An 18,558-nucleotide genomic window follows, 5' to 3' on the forward strand; every position below is an offset into this window, starting at 1 on the left:
CTCCACTGCTGTGACCAGGCTCCCTGCTCTGTGGTCCCTCTCCAGCTCCTTCCCCACCACTTGTGTTTAATGTTCTGAGCCTGGCACAGTCCTGCCTACAAGGTACTCCCTCCAGACCAGCGCCTTTGCCTGCCCAGAGGTTCCGGCTTCCACTGGAGGCTTAGTGCTCTAGGTGGGGGAGGGGTCCTGTGACCTTCCTTCTTCCTTCCCCTTAAACCCAAGTGTTCCTGAATTCTGGCTTTTGCGGGGAGGCAATCTTTTGAATTGAGTCCAGCAAGAGGGTTCCTTGGCTCTGTCTTGTTGTTAGGTTTGATAGGAGCATTTAGTTTGCAATTGGTAAGGAAGTGTTTTCAGAGGTCTGAACTTTTGCTGCCTTTATGAGGTCATCTTGACTCAACCTCCCAGGTTTCCATTTTTTTTATAAGTTCCAATTTAAATTCCTCAAGAACTTGTGGACAATTTCCATTTTTTGGGAAGGTTTTGGGTTTATTTGAATTTCCTCCTGTATTTCCTCTGTAGCCTGGGTTTTTCCTCCATGAAAATTTTCCAGGGTCAACCCCTTTTTCCTGTTTTTTCTTGGAAAGAGGGTGTTGCTTCTGGGCACAATTTGCCATCACTGTGGAGGGTTTTCCTTCCCTTTTCCATCAGAAATCTGAGTGAGATCAGCAGACTCTCTGTGTATAGAGCTAAGGAGCAAGGATTTTGCCTGAGGCAAGCTCTCAAATGTCTGCAGCTTCTGCTGTTTGCTGCCCTTCTCTGTGCTATTTTCCTGAGAGTGCCCATGGTCTGTGCTCTTCAGGCTGCTGGGGTTTCAGGTGTAGCTTCTCTCAGGGGTAGGTCTTTGGTAGTCTTAGTCAGCTCCCAAGGACCTAGAGGTGCCCCTCACTCACTGACTCTGGTGCATGCTGGCTCTGACTCTGGCTCCTTAGGTAGTCTGGGGGAGGGTAGATCAGCTTAAGGTTTTGGTGGGAGCTTTTTCACCCCCTTATAGTGTGGATATGTCTAAATCCCATGTACCTTCAATGCTGTGCCCTACTGTAGAGTCCCTTTGTTCTTATGAATTTTTTTTTGGTCTTTTGAGGTATTCTATATTGGTGGGTGCTGAGGAGAGGACAAGTCTTGTGTCTAGACTGCCACCATGTTTACCCCAAAGCCTCTGGAGTTATTTTCTTGATACCTAGAATTATCCTATTTTTATGCAGTGCCTTTATTCTGTTTTTTTCTTCGTCACTCTCATTCTTGTTATTTTCATTAATAGGGACAATTTCAGTTGTTGTTAGGGCATTTGGCATTACTTCAGATTCTTCTATATTGCTATCAATATTGTGAGTGTAATGTTGTTTCACATGTGAGGCACGATACCACTGATCTTTCCCGGAAACTTTGATGGAAATAGGAGTAGTCAAAACTACTTCTAGAGGGCCATTCCATCTAGGCTTTGTAAATGTTTCTTTAAATCTTCTATATTACTCTCAATATTATGGGCATAATGCTGTTTCTTGTGAAATGCCTGAAAATATTAGTCAATATCTCCATGGTATACCCTCCCTCTTTTACTCCCCCTGTAGAGATTGGATTTTTAGGGTTTAGGATGAGAGATATGGGTAACCTGTTTCAGTTCTCTTCTGTAATTTGGTTTTATATGCCTTTGAAATCAGAATAATGGTTTCATCCTATTTGGGTAAGGTGCTCCAATAGCATCTTAGATGTTTCCCATCTTCATTTACTAAGGTCTTTGGACTTGTCTTAGTTATGTAGCTAGGGTTTTGTCATTATGAGCTTTGGGGTTTTCTTAATTTGATTAAAATTTCTTCTTGGTTCATATATCAGATCTTATACCTAGTATTAGTCTGAGTTCTCATAAGGTTTCATGTCGTATGTTACCCTATGGAACTCAAACTAATTCTTGTCCTAAATCTTCTCAATAAATGGTATTTGTTATGTTATGAATGTTTGTGGCATTTAAAAGAGTGGGAGCCATAAACTATAATAGTTAAAATGGTTGAAGGCTATAAACTGTAGTGATTAAAATAGTGGAAGATATAAATTGTAGTAGATATAAGAGTAGGTGAGTAAATTGTGACCGCAGAAAATATGTTTTCACTACAGTGTCTTGTTTTAAATCAAATATAATGTGGTCGCCAGGGAAATATTCCCAATTTTGAATATACCCAAGTAAACTGGGTTTTTATAGAGAATTTTAATTAATAATACAATGAGGAATTAAAGAGAGAGAAAGAGAGGTAAAAGGAAATAAATGAGAAAAGAATAGGCCGGCTCAGGCAGCCCTGGCCAACCCAGGCCTACGCCCTAAAAAAAAAAAGAAAAAAGATCAGTCAGTCCTAATCACTCACCATAAGATCTGTTCAAGCAAGGATTCAGGGGGACAGAGTCTCCCCAGAGGGAGTTCCAGCCAGAGTCAGCCTCCCTTGAAAGACCTCCTTAGAGATTGTCTCTCAAGAGCCAGACATCTCTCAATAGTCTGTCCTTTTTCTTATATAGCGGGTTTTCTCCTATGTTACCTCCCCTAAGTTCTTCCATCTACCAATCACAGTAGACGTTTTCCAAAGGACAGCCCATTCTGAATTCACACCTGAGTAGATTAATCCTTTTAGTAATCCACACCTGAGTAGGTTAGAATCTCTGTGTAAGTTTTTTTCCTCTTTGCTCCTTTTAAGTTCACAAGTTGCCTGACCTTTATAGGTACTTAGCACCCCTTTGTAATAATTTTAAAAATAGGCATGGCTTAAGTATGGGTTTAAGTACTTTTCATTGTTCTGCAAGGAGTTTTCTTCCCTAAAGCAGTCTTAAGTACAGGTGGAGTAGAGGTCTTCCCATTTCTGATCTAAGTAGAGTTCTCACATTTTAGATCTAAGTAGCTTCATTGTTTAAAATGGGGAATGGTCTTAACCAAATGTTCTAAGGTAGAGTCTGAGAATCTTTTAACATTCATAAGTCTGAGAAATTTCAAGATTCACATGTTGAAGGTTAGAGAAAGTAGATGTGTTATTGTCTATCTCTTCTTCAGTTTATTCTCTGTTATATTTCTTCTAATTCACTGTCATTCTCCCCCCCCCCCAGTCAAATTTCTTTTAAAATTCTTCATAACTATTGACTCCAGCAATATAAAATATTTCCTCTACTGACAAAGTTTCCTATGTTTATAATTGCTTCATCATCTAAATCATAGTCAGAAAAGCTTGTTTGTTCTGAATTTAACTGTTCATTATGCCAATTTGTTCCCCACTCATCCTGATCTTTGTGAACTTTATCAAAGAGTTTGATGTAGTCATATGGTTCTTGTTCTTCATCACTGTTTTGGTCAACTATTATTGTTGGTATTGTATTCCCTGGGTCTGAATCTGATTCTTGGTTGTTGGTTTCTAAAATCTTCATGTTTTTCATTGGATTTTGTTCTGAGACGTGCAATCCCATGTCAGGTGTTGTTATCTCATGTTTTGTGTCTTGATCTGATCCTTTGTCAGTGATTTCTATATTTCCCAATTGCTTTTCTCACTGTTTCCAAGTAATGTGCTCTAGATCTGTTATGTGGTGACAAATTTGATACTTGAGGGTTTACTGCTTCCTGAAGATTTGCTATGCTGTTACTAAAGTGCACAGGTCCTACCATATCTTTTGTCTCAAGTTTTTGTTTATATGCTCCTTCTTTTGAATCTGTTGAGGTATAAACGATTCCTTTTATGTTGGTATCTTCTGAGAATGATTTTAGTAAAGATGCACTATCCCCTGTATCACTGAGATCTGTGTATTTATTCTTTCCCACTTTAATCCATACATATGGTTCAGATGTATCAGTTGTTAATGAACAAGTTGTCATGTTGTTGATTTGCACTGCTCCTGTATCAGCTTTTGACTGTATGGTTGGACTGATTAAAATTTCTTGGTTTAATTCATTTCCTGACTGTTTTCCATTAACTCTGTGTTCTGTAAGGTGTTTCACTGAATGAGAATGTGAATCAAAACCATGGACAGCTGCCTACTGTTTCTTAAGCAGTGGGTCAGACAGTCCCTTTGCCCTTGGAATTTTGACATCATGCTGGCCATTTCCTGCATCCCACCCATATTTTCAAATTTTTCTGTTGTATATTCTGGTAATGAGGTTAACATTTCAAGATTTTGAATTTGAATGGTACTGTCAACCCCTTTCCCAGGTATACAATCACTTAAATTTGAACTTTCCTTGTTACACAGTAATGGATGAAATATTTCAGCGTCAGGGTTCAAGCTAGTCCTTTTCTTCTACAGGAGTAGACCCTAAACATTCATTTTTCCTTTCAATTAGTCCAAGTGGGAATTTGTTTAGTTCTGTAAGAGTATTAAGTTTATATTCAGTTTCTCCAGTTACAAGTGTCTTAGTAACAGTTTTCTCTGCTTTTACATTGTTGGCTTGGTTTAGAGAATTGTGATTTTGTTGTCTTTTTACTGATGTTGCAAGTTTTTATAACTTTTCCTTCTCTGATCAATCCCTAAACCAAATCTACACTCAAAAGAAATTCTTTAGATATGTTTTAACTTGTTCTCTGGTTTTCTCTTGTCTAGTTACTATATCCCCTGTATCTCAATTTTCTACATCTTGTTTCATCTCTGCTATTATATTACTGATCTCTCCATCTCCATAATTTCTCTCTGCTTTTTACTAATATTTTTGTTTTAATCCTTCAGGGAAAACTCTCACACAACTTATAAATTCATTTGCAGGTACCACCCTTGTAACACCATCTCCACTTTTATATTTTAATTTCAATCCCTTTTGTTTATTTCTTAACACTAGTCCAATCATTTCTCTCATACACAGTCTCTTGCTTTAACAATTCTGGATCCTGGTTTCATGCTGTATATCTCCCTTTCACCATACCATCTGAGTAATATGGTTTTTCACCTTTTTTGTATAGCCTCCTGCATAGATTTCAAATTTGGTGTATGTGATTCCTTAAGTAAACAATGTTCACAACAACTTTTAGTGTTCTTATAATAAGTCTTGCTCTGGGTATTTGCCTGATATCTTGTGTTTCTGTTGTGACCCTATTCATATTTCTTTTTCATATAACAATCTCTGACTATGTGTCTGATCTTGTTGCACAGAAAACATTTCCTAGTTTCTCTCTGATCCCTTTGATCTTGGTAAGTAGGTCTAGAGTATGTTCTAATGATGTTTAAGTTTTTCACCTCTTCAATTTCTTTTTTTTCCAGTGTGTCTTTGGTATCTTGCAGTTTTTGTTTTAGCTTATCTTTCTCTCTTTTCTGCTCCTTCTGATTTTCTTGGAGGTATGTGGCTGTGTCCCTAAGTTCAGAGATTGAGATGGAGTCATACTTAGGGAAGAAATTCCTAAAGAAATTTCTCAACTGCAGATTACATCCCTTCAGAAACTGCCTACAGATATGGACCACTGATTCCTGTGAGTTCTGGCTAATTCCCATTATTGATTCTATGTTTTCAGTTAGTCTATCAATGTAACTATCAGGGTATTGATTTTTTTCTTGGACCATCCTGTCAAACTTGCTCCAAGTGTTTGGTCTAAAACAAAATGATAATTGCTTGCAGGAGGTCTTTCCTGCATCTTTTGAGATATGTGAAATTAGCTGGTCTGGAAAAATCAAAATCCTCATGTTCCTGTGCCCTAGGCCAGTCAGTCAAGCTCTCAGACTGCCTGATCTTTTCCACAAATTGTCTCTGTTCATAGGGACTAAATATTTCTACCATAATTAAGTCAATATCATCATATCAAGCTTATAAATTTTGAACACGCTTTTCAGCTCTTTTAAACATTTGTAAGGCTTAGAGATGAATTTTGGAAATCATTTTTTCAGCAACTCCAACTCTTGGGTGGTAAAAGACTTGTGCACCTTCGTGTGCAGGATGCCAGATCCATTGGTGATTCATGCCATGTCACAGAGAAGTGTGATTTTGAGAGCCCCTGTGACCTCTGTTGTTGTATTGTCCAGTTTGCTACCACCCTTAGTATTATCAGAAAACCTTTCCATAACTGTAGTATCATTGGTTTTGTCTTTGTCATTTCCTGAATTAACTTTGTCCCCAACCTTATCCATAGTTGTTTCAGCCATCTCCCTAATGTTGTCCTTATCTTTGTTTGCCAAGTAGTCATTACACATTTTCTTTACAAGGTCTTCCAGTTTGCTGTCTAAAACTAGTATTTGTGCAGACTTTCTTGGTGACAGCATCCTCAAAACAGATCTCAGATAAGATAAGGTTTGTATGGTAGCCATAAGAATCACGTAGATTTGGGTCATCACCTGCCAAACTACTGAGTTGGAGAACTGGAGAATGGTATCATTGTTATTTTTTTTTGGTGCAGAGAATTTAATTTTGAAAATAATAACAACAACGATGATGATGATGGCTAGCATTTCTTTTTTTAATAATATTTTATTTGATCATTTCCAAACATTATTCATTAAAGACAAAGATCATTTTCTTTTCCTCCCCCCCCCCCCACCCCCAGTAGCCGACGCGTGATTCCACTGGGTATCATATATGTCTTGATTCAAACCCATTGCCATGTTGTTAGTATTTGCATTAGAGTATTCATTTAGAGTCTCTCCTCTGTCATGTCCCCTCAACCGTGCTCGGTGTTTCTACTCCCACAGTTTATTCTCTGCTTATGAATAGTGTTTTTTCTCCTAGATCCCTGCAGATTGTTCAGGTGTACACCACCCCTAATGGAGAAGTCCATTACATTCTATTATACCACAGTATATTAGTCTCTGTGTACAATGTTCTCCTGGTTCTGCTCCTTTCGCTCTGCATCACTTCCTGGAGGTTGTTCCAGTCTCCATGGAATTCCTCCACTTTATTATTCCTTTTAGCACAATAGTATTCCATCACCAACATATACCACAATTTGCTTAGCCATTCCCCAATTGATGGGCATCCCCTCGTTTTCCAGTTTTTGGCCACCACAAAGAGCGCAGCTATGAATATTTTTGTACAAGTCTTTTTGTCCATTATCTCTTTGGGGTACAGACCCAGCAGTGCTATGGCTGGATCAAATGGTAGATATTCTTTTGTTGCCCTTTGGGCATAGTTCCAAATTGCCCTCCAGAATGGTTGGATCAGTTCACAACTCCACCAGCAATGAATTAATGTCCCTACTTTGCCACATCCCCTCCAGCATTCATTACTTTCCTTTGCTATCATGTTAGCCATTCTGCTAGGTGTGAGGTGATACCTCATAATTGTTTTGATTTGCATCTCTCTGATTATAAGAGATTTAGAACACTTTTTCATGTGTGGTATCATTGTTATAAATGAAGTGGTGATTGCAATCAGTTCCACCGTATCTGTCATTATAGATGTTATGGTGTTGTCCAATATATAACTAGTGCCATGAGCACAGATGCCCAGAAAAATATTTGCATCATGTTTTTCCTCTCAACAACTCCTCTGTCCTTGACCCTTCAAAATGACTACCCTTGTTTAGGGGTTCCAAATGACAACCCTCCTTTTTGTTGCCTGGGAGGGATTATGGCTTTTTCCTGGGATGCCAAAATTGTATTATAGAGGGGGACTTTAAAGAAGAGGAGCCAATGTTCAGCTATTTTTGAATTGAATACAATGTGACACTTCCTCCCCCCTTTCCCCAAGCTGAGCAGTTTCAAACGGATTCAGTCTGGCTATACTAAAGGGTAAGTCAAATTTTCCATCAGCCTCCTTCTTGTAATGATGGATTTTTGAAACTCCCCTTCTAACACATAGACTCTGATTCAAGTTCTATTATAAATCAAGATATCTAATTTATTTGGATATAAAGGATTGAAAAGGTAATGAAAGGTCAGAAGGAAAAAGAAATCCTTGTTATCTTCCCTATAAAGCTTTTGAGGGTTTGACCTAGGGAATCTTCTTCAGAAATAAGCACTGATTTCCCCTAAGGAAAAAAGAGAGTCTTTATCCCGAAGACTGGCATCAGTTGAGAACTGAGATCTTCTTCTGTTCAAGCAAAGGATTAAGAGATTTTGTGTATATTTCCAGACAAGTAGTTCTCCCTCCCAGCTCCAAAGAGTCCAAGATAAGAAGAACTTTGGGTTTTCTCCTCCAACTGCTTTTGAACCTGGCAGGAATTCCATCCCATACCCCCAGGTCTTGTGAGGTTCCATCTTCTCATCTTCTGAAGCATTTCTTCAAATTTCAAATTTTCTTTGCTTCTGATTATTCTCTTGTACACACTAGGTAGCACAATGGATAGAGAACCAGGCCTGGAATTAGGAGGTCCTGGGTTCATGTCTAGCCTTAGACACTTCCTTGCTGTTTGAACCTGGGCAACTCATTTGTCTCAACTGTCTAGCCCTTGTATCTTCTGTCTTTGAATTGATACTAAGAGATAAGGTAAGGAATTCTTTTAAAATAGAGATTTGGTCCTTAGGTTAATTAGCCTTCTTTGTCATGTTATCCTCAGAGAAATATGCTAATCCTTTATCAATCACTTAAACCTTAGAATGAGGTCTTTATCAGAACAATATCCCCAATGACAATCAGAACAAGAACTGGACACTGAGAAGATGGGAGTTAAAATGGAGAAAGTTCATTAAGGTAAGGGGTCTCAATGTTTAACATCAGCATTTTGGTGCCCAGAGGGAAGTGAGTTTGGAAATAAAAGAAAGGTGTGAGTCTCTCAAAGATAAATTTGACTTATTATATACACAATTATCTCTTATCATTGATATGCTCCTATTTCTAGTTTCTGTTAGTGGAAGACTATGGAGTTAGCAAAAGGAGAAATATGAACTAAGAAAGAGAAGGAAATTGTGAAGGTGATTTGGAGAAGTTTGGAATTTTAAATGGAGGCAAAATTTGAGAAGCAAAATTCAAAGAGAAAAAAATCTCCAAGTTCAAATTTGATTTCGGGTTTCTTTCAGAAGGATGAAGGAGAAGGAACAATAGAGGGAGACCAGATACTTAAGGTTAGTAAGAAAAAAAGAACAGGTTATTTTGAGTTTTGACACAGTTTTGAACAAAAATTGAATCTATTAGGTAAAAATTTACACAAACTTGAGGATAAACTGACAGAAGAAGATAGGAATCCAGAAGAAGGCATAAGAGAAAGTAGTTAGCAAAGTAGGTAAGAACAGGAAACAAAACAAATTTGAAAAACAACTTGGTGTGGAAAACAAATTGTTCCCATAAATAAGAAGTTGATTAGAACAGAGAGAGAAAAGGGACAAACTTGTTTATCAAGTTGTTGCATGTAAAGGAAGTTGATCACATGCCATGTGGTTAAGAGATAATAAAAGGCTATACAAATCTTAATGAAATGAAAAAAAAAAACTTAGAAAGTTGGGTATTAAAACCAAAAGTAGGTGGAAATAAACAACTGCCAGTCTCAATCAATACAAAGAACAAATAGTATCTTACAGCAACTTCACTTGAATGAGTATGTTCTTCACTAAATGACTGCCATCTATGTTCCAAGGCAAGTCTTATCTCTCTCCTAGAAGAGAAAATAGACTCATGGACTGTCTGTGTGCTTTCCAAGTCATAAGGGACAACATTTTAAAAATATTTGTATCCTTTTTTAAAAAAGAAAGAAAAATATAAGTGCAACAGCAAAACTAAGGAAATAACCTTCAGCAGGAGAAAAGGACAAGAATTGACTGATCAGAAAATTGACCATTATCAGGAGGATGGAAAGAGAAACATAAAAAAGGAAAGGAAGAAAAAGGACTCTACATTTGGAGCCACCCAAAACAAAACAAAGCAAAATGTATTGGATATTCTTCCTGAGGAGAAGAGGTAGTTGCTTGGCCTGCAAAGAACAATAATGTGAATTATCAGGTACTGCCAAATGAGAGATAACTCGATAATAACAAAAGAAGAATAGGAATGGTGGTGACTTCCTGTTCCAGGGTAACAAATCAGCTAATTGTGTACCCTATGAAAGCATAATAGAGATTGGTTTTCATTGCAGGGTACAAATCTAAGACATAAGAGAGAATCTCCTAAGACTTGCCAAAACAGATGATGACTGCCCACTTCTGCTCATTGTGATAAGGAAATCACTTTAAAAGACTGATATATATATTAATTTAAGGTCGCCAAGGAATTCAGCTATGTAATTCCTAAATGAAAACTCAAGTCAGCCATCAGCCTTTTATAGAGTTTAATTACAAACAGGAGGAAGAAAGGAATTAGAGATAGAGAGAGAGAGAGAGAGAGAGAGAGAGAGAGAGAGAGAGAGAGAGAGAGAGAGAGAGAGAGAGAGAGAGAAAGGGGAGAGAAGGGAATAGGGCTTAAATACCCCCTCTGTTTAGGCTGGGCCAAAAGGCCCAAGCCCTTAGATAGCTGGGGCAAAGAAAGGAGATCAGTCCCTATTACTCACGTGACCAAAATGGAGAAACAGTCTCAGGGGCCCCCACCTTCAGCTTCCTTCAGAGCAAGCTTCTCAGAGCACCTCTCCAACCACTCAGAGCCAAAACTCTCCAACCCCCCCCCTCAGTCCTCAGACCCCTCTATCTTTAAGGAAACCATCCAAGTTCCCTCCCCTCAGTTCTCACATCTACCAATCACTGTCCATCATTTTCCCTGTGCCAATGGTGGCTCTAGCTTAACCCAGGACCGCCCAGAGGTCTGTGGCTTTGCACATGTCTGTTGGAGGTCATATTCTCAAATAATTAAATCTTGAATTTTGCTACAGCCCTTCCTAAATCCTGTTACCCTGAGTAGGGTAGAGATTGGAATAATTAAATTTTGATCTATGCTGCAGCCCTTTCTAAATCCTGTTAGGACTAAGTAGGGTGGAGATTGCAATTTCCAAGACTTGGTTCTGTCATTCCAAGTATCTCCATTGTATCAATTCTAAAATCAATCATGACTCAAAGAAATTCCTGTTCTATGCTTAAGCATAGGTCAAAGTCCTTTCCATTGTTCAGCAAAAGGTTTCTGTCCTAAAGTAATCTTAAGAAGGGAGGAGGAGGAACCTCCCATGCCAATGGGGTTCACATTCCAATAGCCAAGACCCACTATCAATAGGAAATTTTTCAAGTATGAAATTTCCCAATGGTGAAGTTTCCAACATTTATAAGTCTAAGAAATTTTAAGGTTTACATCATTCATATATGTGCCAGTGATACTGGCACAAGGAACTTAGAAAGTATTGTCAAGTATTACTAAGTCTGGGGCAACAAACTTGAAGATGATAGGTACAGATGTGTTTTTCTCACTGCTAACTATTCAAAACAAGTGATAGAGAAGGGTAAATGGAGTCAGAAGTGAACATTTAAGAATATGGAACTTGAAATAAGCCTTGAATGTCTGGACCACAGCATAGAATAAAGAAATAACAGCCTCTTGACTAGGAATATGCTCATTAAAAGCTAATGAAGACTGTGTTAAGAGATTGCAATGCAAGTATTTCAAGAATGTATTTGCTTAGTGTCTGGCAACCCTAGTAAAAATGATGTAAAAATAAATATTTTTTAAAATATAAAAGGATATGAGGAGGAAAAAAAATTCATGTATATCTAAAAATCTATCTCTTTATGTATATCTAAAAAGCAAATACCATAGAGATGTATATATCATTTGACTCAACAAGGAAAACCTCACCCGGCCAGGACACAGAAAGGATTGACAGCTTGATAGCTCTTTCTTGATTCTGTGGGTGGTGGTGCATGGCCGTTCTTAGTTGGTGTAGTGATTTGTCTGGTTAATTCCAATAATGAACGAGCTACAATAAAGGAATAAGACCAGCAGTTGAGATACTTGAAAGTTTAGAGGAGACCAATACAAGAAAGGACCTGGCAGCAAAATAGATGCCTGAGAATAACTATACAAAAATGCTCAAAGTTCAAATATCAATTAAGAGAAACTAAAGTTACTAATACAAGGAGGCAATTTAATCTTATAGGTATCACTGAGATTGTAATACTTACTAATGAAACTGGTAACTAATACCATGACTGTTATCCAATCATAAGTTTCATGGCTAGTTATCTTTTTTAAAGAGAAATGGAATAAATAAAATATGATGAATTCAGGGTCGTATTATACATTAAGAAGCTATATTTATGTGACAAATATGTAAATTAAAATTTCAAAAATGAATTGGGACAAAATATTATTAGGCAGATGTGTAATAAAATTATCATTATTAATGGCTGTTAATTTGGCAAAACTGAGAGATAACAGCTGAATAGCCCAAGTTCTAACTGAAAAATATGAAAAAGAACCCAACACACTGGAAAAAATGCCCACTGTGGCAACTCATGAGAAAATATTGAAAATCATTACCTAGGGTGGTTATAATTAGCATTGTTGGAGGGATAAACAAATTGATTAGACCACAGTGTATGGATCTAAATATTTGAGCACCCATGTGAGGAAATACAGGAATAAGAGAGGAGAAACACTATTGAGAACATCTGGGTTAAGATTAATAGAGGAAAAAATAGAAGTAATCTTATGTTTAGATTTTATTATATCAAAATAAAGAGGAAATAGAGGAGGACTCTTTCAGGAAACAGATCCCAAGCTTAGCATAAAGGTATGATATAGTGGTAATGGAGGACTTTAATTATTCAAACATCTGCTAGACTTTTCTCTCTGCTAAAAACAGAGCAGTGAAAAATGTCTCAATTTGCCTTAATAATGTCCTCTTTCAAAAGATAAAAGATTAAATTTTAATAGTGGAAATTCAGACCTGGATATGATTTTCAATGAACAGGAAAGGATTATTAGATTGTGAACTCTTTGAAGGCAGGGACTGTTTTGCCTCTCTTTGTATCTCTAGCACTTACATAGTGCCTGGAACATGGTAGGCACTAAAGATTTATTGACTTACTACTGAGTGACTGAATGGATTACTAGAATGGAAATGATAGTAATCTTACAGACAAGTATTCACTCTTTCCTAGAGTTTTTAATAGGGAAGGAGGATAAAGTCAGGCATAATCAGAAAGGCATAATGGATTTTTTAGGAAAGAGATTTTCAAAGGGTTCAAAGGAAGGCTACGTAGGACTCTGTAAGCTAAAATTCTACAGAGGAAATCAGTCTTGGAGGGATGGGAAAGTCTTAAGAACAAAATTTGGAAGACACAAAGAGATATAATTCCAATTAAAAGAAAAGTGGGAGCTGTCCAAGGAGAACAGAAGGTCAGGGAACCCCTAATGTAACTTTCATAACAAAAGCACAAAATACAGAAGTCAGGTAGAAGCAGAAAGTAGCCAGAACCACTCCATTCAAATTTCGCTTGTTTTCTCCATCAGAACATTGACTTTTCCACTGAAATGAAAGACCATTATAGTTAGCAGGAATTTAATAATTAAGTTATATAAGGAGTCAGTGAAGGACCTCTGGGTTATCTTTGATGAATTCAAATAACTGGTCCACATGGATAACATTATTATTGACGGATGTGAAGACATTATGATGGGTGAAAGATTGTGGATTGTGGGAGAGATACTATAGAATAACTAGAGAAGAACAAATATCCAAATTTTCCCCCAAAGGAAAGAAAACAGTGTTGGCAAACTATATGTAATCAAATTTGACACTACATCTTGAGATAGAGATGATTAAAATGAACAAGCAAAGCTAGACCAATTTAATTTGTTTTCTTGACTGAGTAACTAAACTAGTAGATTAAAGGAATGTTATAGATATGGTTTACCTAGATTTTAATAACATATCTACTACTATTCTTATGGAAAATATAGAGAGATGTGTCCTGATTGTAATACAGTTCACTGATTTCAGAAATGGTTGAAAGTCTGAGTTCAAGAAGTAATCAACTACATCGTTCAATTTTAACTTCACAGTGTAGCAGTGTCTTAAAACTCAAGTATGTTATGTGACTGAGTTTGGAAGGCAAGAAAGAAAAAATGAAGAAGTACTCAGCCCCTCTTCTTACCCTCCCCCCACTCTTGAAATATAGGATTTCCAGACTTTCCAAACCACTTAACTTTCCATCTCTAAAGCCATTATCTTCTGATTATAGAAATCAGTGGAAAGGATAGTGTGATTCAGCAGCTCTCAGTCTCCTTTCTATTGCCCTAGACATAGATAGCTCTTGGCTTGCTTTAGCTTGAGAGGTAAACCTATGAGATAGGCATCAATATGTTCATAAAAGCTAGTCAAATATCAATGAGATTCTCTCCCTTTTGGGGTAGTCCTCCAACTAGGATTGGTGTCTGGTTGGAATCTTGGTCCTTTTTATATCTGTGCACCAATCACTAGATTTTTTTCTTTCAGTTTCATCTTATATACACAAGCAGAAAATTAGGTTCAATCTTTATCTCAAATTGGCCATTTTATTATTACTTGAAACACAAGAAAAACAACTTTAAATAAGAGAAAAACTCTAGTTTAAACATCTGCCCAACTAGAGGAACAAATACAAAGAGTCAGGCACCTCTGTCAGGGAATAGGTCAGCTTCCATTGGACATATGTCTCATTCTAACCTCCTGCACACAAGTAGTGGTAACTGTCATGGATCCAAGTGCCCTCAGCACCAACCACATTAGTAGGCTTCCTTTTCCTCTATCTTTCTAGCCCTTTTCACTCTTCCTTGGCCAAAATATTTTGAATCATTCACTCAGCATCTCCTCTCTTTTTTTGTCTAAATTCACAACCCCAAAGACATTCTCTTTGAGAACCTATTTCCCAAAAATTCACACAGCTAGGTGCTAGGAACCTTCTCTGTCTCTCTCTATATGTCTCTGTCTTTCAGTCTCCATATCTCTCTCTATCTCTCTCTGTGTCTCTATCTATCTGCCTCTTGAGAGAATAAAATTGGTATCCTCAATTCAGAATAAAGAATGACTTTTACATTTTTACATAACTAGAGTGAATCTAATAAAATCAAATCAAATATGGTTTAAATTTAGTCTTATAGTTTCAAAAATTCAACTTCAGAAGTGCAAAAAGGGATTAAACAGAAGTTTATTTAAAAGAGATTAATACAAATCAGCAATGTGGTGTCATAGTTTTTTAAAAAAGCTAATAATAAGAGTTGGGCTCTTTTCAGAGAGAGATTCCAGCAAGACTTGTCAAATCACATTGGGGAAAAAATGAGTTCAGTTCTGAGCATCATAATTTAGAAAGTACACTGATAAAGCTGGAACATATGCAAAGGAGGCCAAGAAGGATGGTGAAAGGCCTTTAGTTCATGTCATGTGACAATCTGTTGCAAAGGCTAGGGATTTTTACTTTGGAAAAAAGAAAATTCATGAAGCATAACTTTAAGTATTTGAAGGACTTTCATGTGGGAAAGGGATTAGACTTGTTCCATTTAGTCCCAAAAGATAAAACAAAGAACAGTGAGTAGAAGTTGCAAAGAGAAAAACTTAAGCTTGACAATGGAAAAGACTTCCCATTAATTAGTGGAATTATTAATTAAAATAAATTAAATTAATTAAAAGTGGAATGGATTTCCTCAGAAATTCCTCAGATTCTTCTTCACTGAATATCTTCAAGCAGAAGTTGAATAATGGATTTTCTTTTTTTTTTTTAATTCTTACTTTTCACCTTAGAATCAATACTGTGTATTGGTTCTAAGGCAGAAGAGTGGTAAGGGCTAGGAAATGAGGGTCAAACAACTTGTCCAGGGTCACACAATTAGGATTTGTCTAAGGCCAGATTGGAACCAAAGTCCTCCCAAATTCAGATCCGTCTCTCTAACCACTAAGCCACCTAGCTGCCCCTAGTGCACCATATTTTTAAAAGGTTATTGACAGACCAGAGCATATGCCAAAGTAGTTAACCCTAATTTTATAGGCATGAAGCTATATGAGCAGTGGCTAAGGGCAAGGAGTTTTAGCCTAGAGGAAAGAAGACTTTGAGGGGACATGCTATTTTTCTACAGGGAGGAAGACATTTACTTTTGCTGAAGACAAGACCAAGGATCACAGGATGGACATTGTAGGGAAATAGAGAGTTAGATTTAGAGGGCATAATGGATGTCATGCTAGATTTTATTAAATCCTGCCTCAGATACTTACTAGCAGTGTAATCCAGCTTAGGGATAGGAAATTAGAATATATGACCTCCCAGTTCCCTTTCAACTCTAGGATTCCCTGATTTGTGACTTCACAAACCATCAGTTAACAAACATTTATTAGGCATTTACTGTATACCATGCATTATGCGAGGTGAGCTCTGGGGATACAAATACATAAAGAATGAAGTAAGGCTCACCCTCAAGGAGATTACATTCTCATGAAGGAGAGATCAAGTATACATATAAGTATGTATAGAAGAAGTAGTTTGAAATTTCTATCCAAGTTGTTCTATCCTGGAAGTTGAAAATTCCAACTATAGATATTGCAGTAATTTCATTCCGGTCTATTGCCAGAGAATTACCAGTCCTATTTCTGATTATATGTAAGCCACCACTGCAGTGTGAACCAGTTAACCTTTAACTGAATAATGTTTATGACGTCTTACCCTTTCATAACAAATTTATGGAACAAATTAGCATGGATTCCACCCCACCCCTATCTGGGATACCTTTAAGCTTCCCAGAAGTGTAATATTTATTGGGAAAGGAAATAGGACTGGGAACACTGTTTGGTGAATCAGGGGAATAATGGGAGGTTTGTATAGGGGTAAGGAGGAGTTAAAGGGAGAGAGGGAATATTGCTTGGTGATGCAAGGGAGGGAGATGCCCCCTGCTGAAAGGAAACAGCACGGGTCCAATAAGGACGATTTGTCTTTGAATGACTGAAACTGAAGTTCAGCTCCACTCTGACCAGAAAAGACAGTCCACTTATCTGACTGCGAATTTAAATAATATAAAGTTTAATAAATATTTGGGATTGGAGTTTTTCTCAGTTTCAGACCTGAGGCCAGGCCCCAGAGGCTGGCGGACAGTTTGTCCCACTCCCATCTACTCTTGTTGTTCTAATTCAGAATCTTAGCACTACACAGAAAACAAACAAGAACAATTCTAACCTTTAGAAGCCTGTGTCTTTGGGCTGAACCAAGTATGCCACTCCAGACTGGGCTGAACAAGCTCCTCTCTCCTCCAACACCAGGACCCAAGTCCCCCCACACCCCCCTTGCAGGAAGGAAGGACTCGTCACAAGACCCCATTGCCACTCCCAGCAGGAAGGAAGTGCTAGTCACAAGACCCAACTGCCACTCCCAGTTGGGCCCTTCCCCCACAAACTGTCAGTCTTGTTTCCTTTCCACAGAAGCATATGGGAAAACAAAGGTTGGATCTAATCACCAATGAGAACTATAAAGCTCTAACTTAGAAATTGTTGATAGAGAAGGTCAATTGTAATTTCTTATAACAAGTCAATGAGGAACAATGACTGAGAAAATTATGCCTAATACTTCTTGCCATCCCCTGCTTGGGAAATATCTGTTTGGGTCCCTGAGACAAAGACTACATGATCTGGCTCTCCTAATTCTGCTTACTGGCCTAGATCAAGAGTGGTGTTCTGGGAACTGCCAAAGCATTTAACTGGGTGTGCTAAGACCAAAGTGCTGAAATAAGACAACCATATGAAAAAGTAATGTCTTCAAGTCAAGAATTCTGTCCTTCACTATCCTTTATCCATACTTTCTCCCTTTGTCTAAAATGTCTTCACCTCCTTTCTACCAGTCTTCTACTCTACATGGTGACTTGAAGATGTTTCAATGTAAGGAAAATTAACTCTTCTTTTTTAATACTTTTTCACTTTTATGGTTCATCTCTGGTATCACTCTTCCATGAATTTTTTTTACAATTCTTGCATTTGGAAACAATCTCTACTTCCTTGTATCTGTCAGAGTCAGGCAGTCAATAAATATATATTAAGCATCTACTCTGTTCCAGACACTGTGCAAACTTTGGTACCAACTATATTCTAATTTGCAATGTTTATTAAGTTTTTAAATGAGTTATATCTCCAAACTAAATTGTAAACTACTGAAGAACAAGGGCCACATTGTATTTTTTGTAATCCAATCATAACACAGTGTCTTGCCCTTGGTAGGCATTTCATAAATATTTGTTGAATTAGGATAGCTGAGTTGTCTACATATCCCAAGAGGCAGTGTAGGAGTTAGGTAGAAAAGGTTGTCCAAAATGGAGTGGGGAGGGGGGAAGAGATTTCCTCAGGGGGGAGAATTGAGTAAAATTTTGCATAATCTCAGAAGGAGAATTATGGTTTCCCACTTGTTTCTTCAATGTTTCACCAAGTTTACAATGAAAGGGAATAATTAGCTCCTTGGGGACCAAGGCAGAGAAACTTCAGAGGCTGAGAAAACTATTAACTATCTTAGCCTTTTTACAGAGATCTCAGCAAGCCATCTCAATTTGTATTGGGGTTGGGGTGGGTTTAAGTGTTGGTAGGAGCAGGGTTGAGGAATAGGAAGTAGATAGTGAAGAAAATTGCTACTTTCTTCCTCCAGTTCCTGTGGTGCTTCAAGAAATCCTTTTAATTAATGGTAAAACAAGAGATAGCAGCATCTTTGAGCTGTGTCTATAATACTGGATTTTTGGTAGATAATTATTTTGAAAATTTGTAAAGCTGAAAATTGTAAAATGGATCATTTTGAGTTGTCTTCAGGCATGACCACAGCTAGTCTCTTTCTTGA

At 37.5% G+C, this 18,558-nt stretch overlaps 1 protein-coding gene across 1 annotated transcript in view; it reads right to left on the reverse strand.

Annotated features, from left to right (window-relative positions):
• LOC107650151 (olfactory receptor 9A4-like) overlaps positions 1-17,029 on the reverse strand; it is a 63,785-nt gene extending 46,756 nt beyond the window's left edge. The window contains exon 1 of the mRNA XM_016426199.2: positions 16,924-17,029. The gene's annotated coding sequence lies outside the window, so the exon portion shown is untranslated. The remainder of the gene's footprint in view (positions 1-16,923) is intronic.
• Positions 17,030-18,558: the final 1,529 nt, after the last annotated feature.

Source organism: Monodelphis domestica, chromosome 5, assembly GCF_027887165.1.
Source record: "Monodelphis domestica isolate mMonDom1 chromosome 5, mMonDom1.pri, whole genome shotgun sequence".
In the NCBI taxonomy this organism is placed as follows: Eukaryota; Metazoa; Chordata; class Mammalia; order Didelphimorphia; family Didelphidae; genus Monodelphis; species Monodelphis domestica.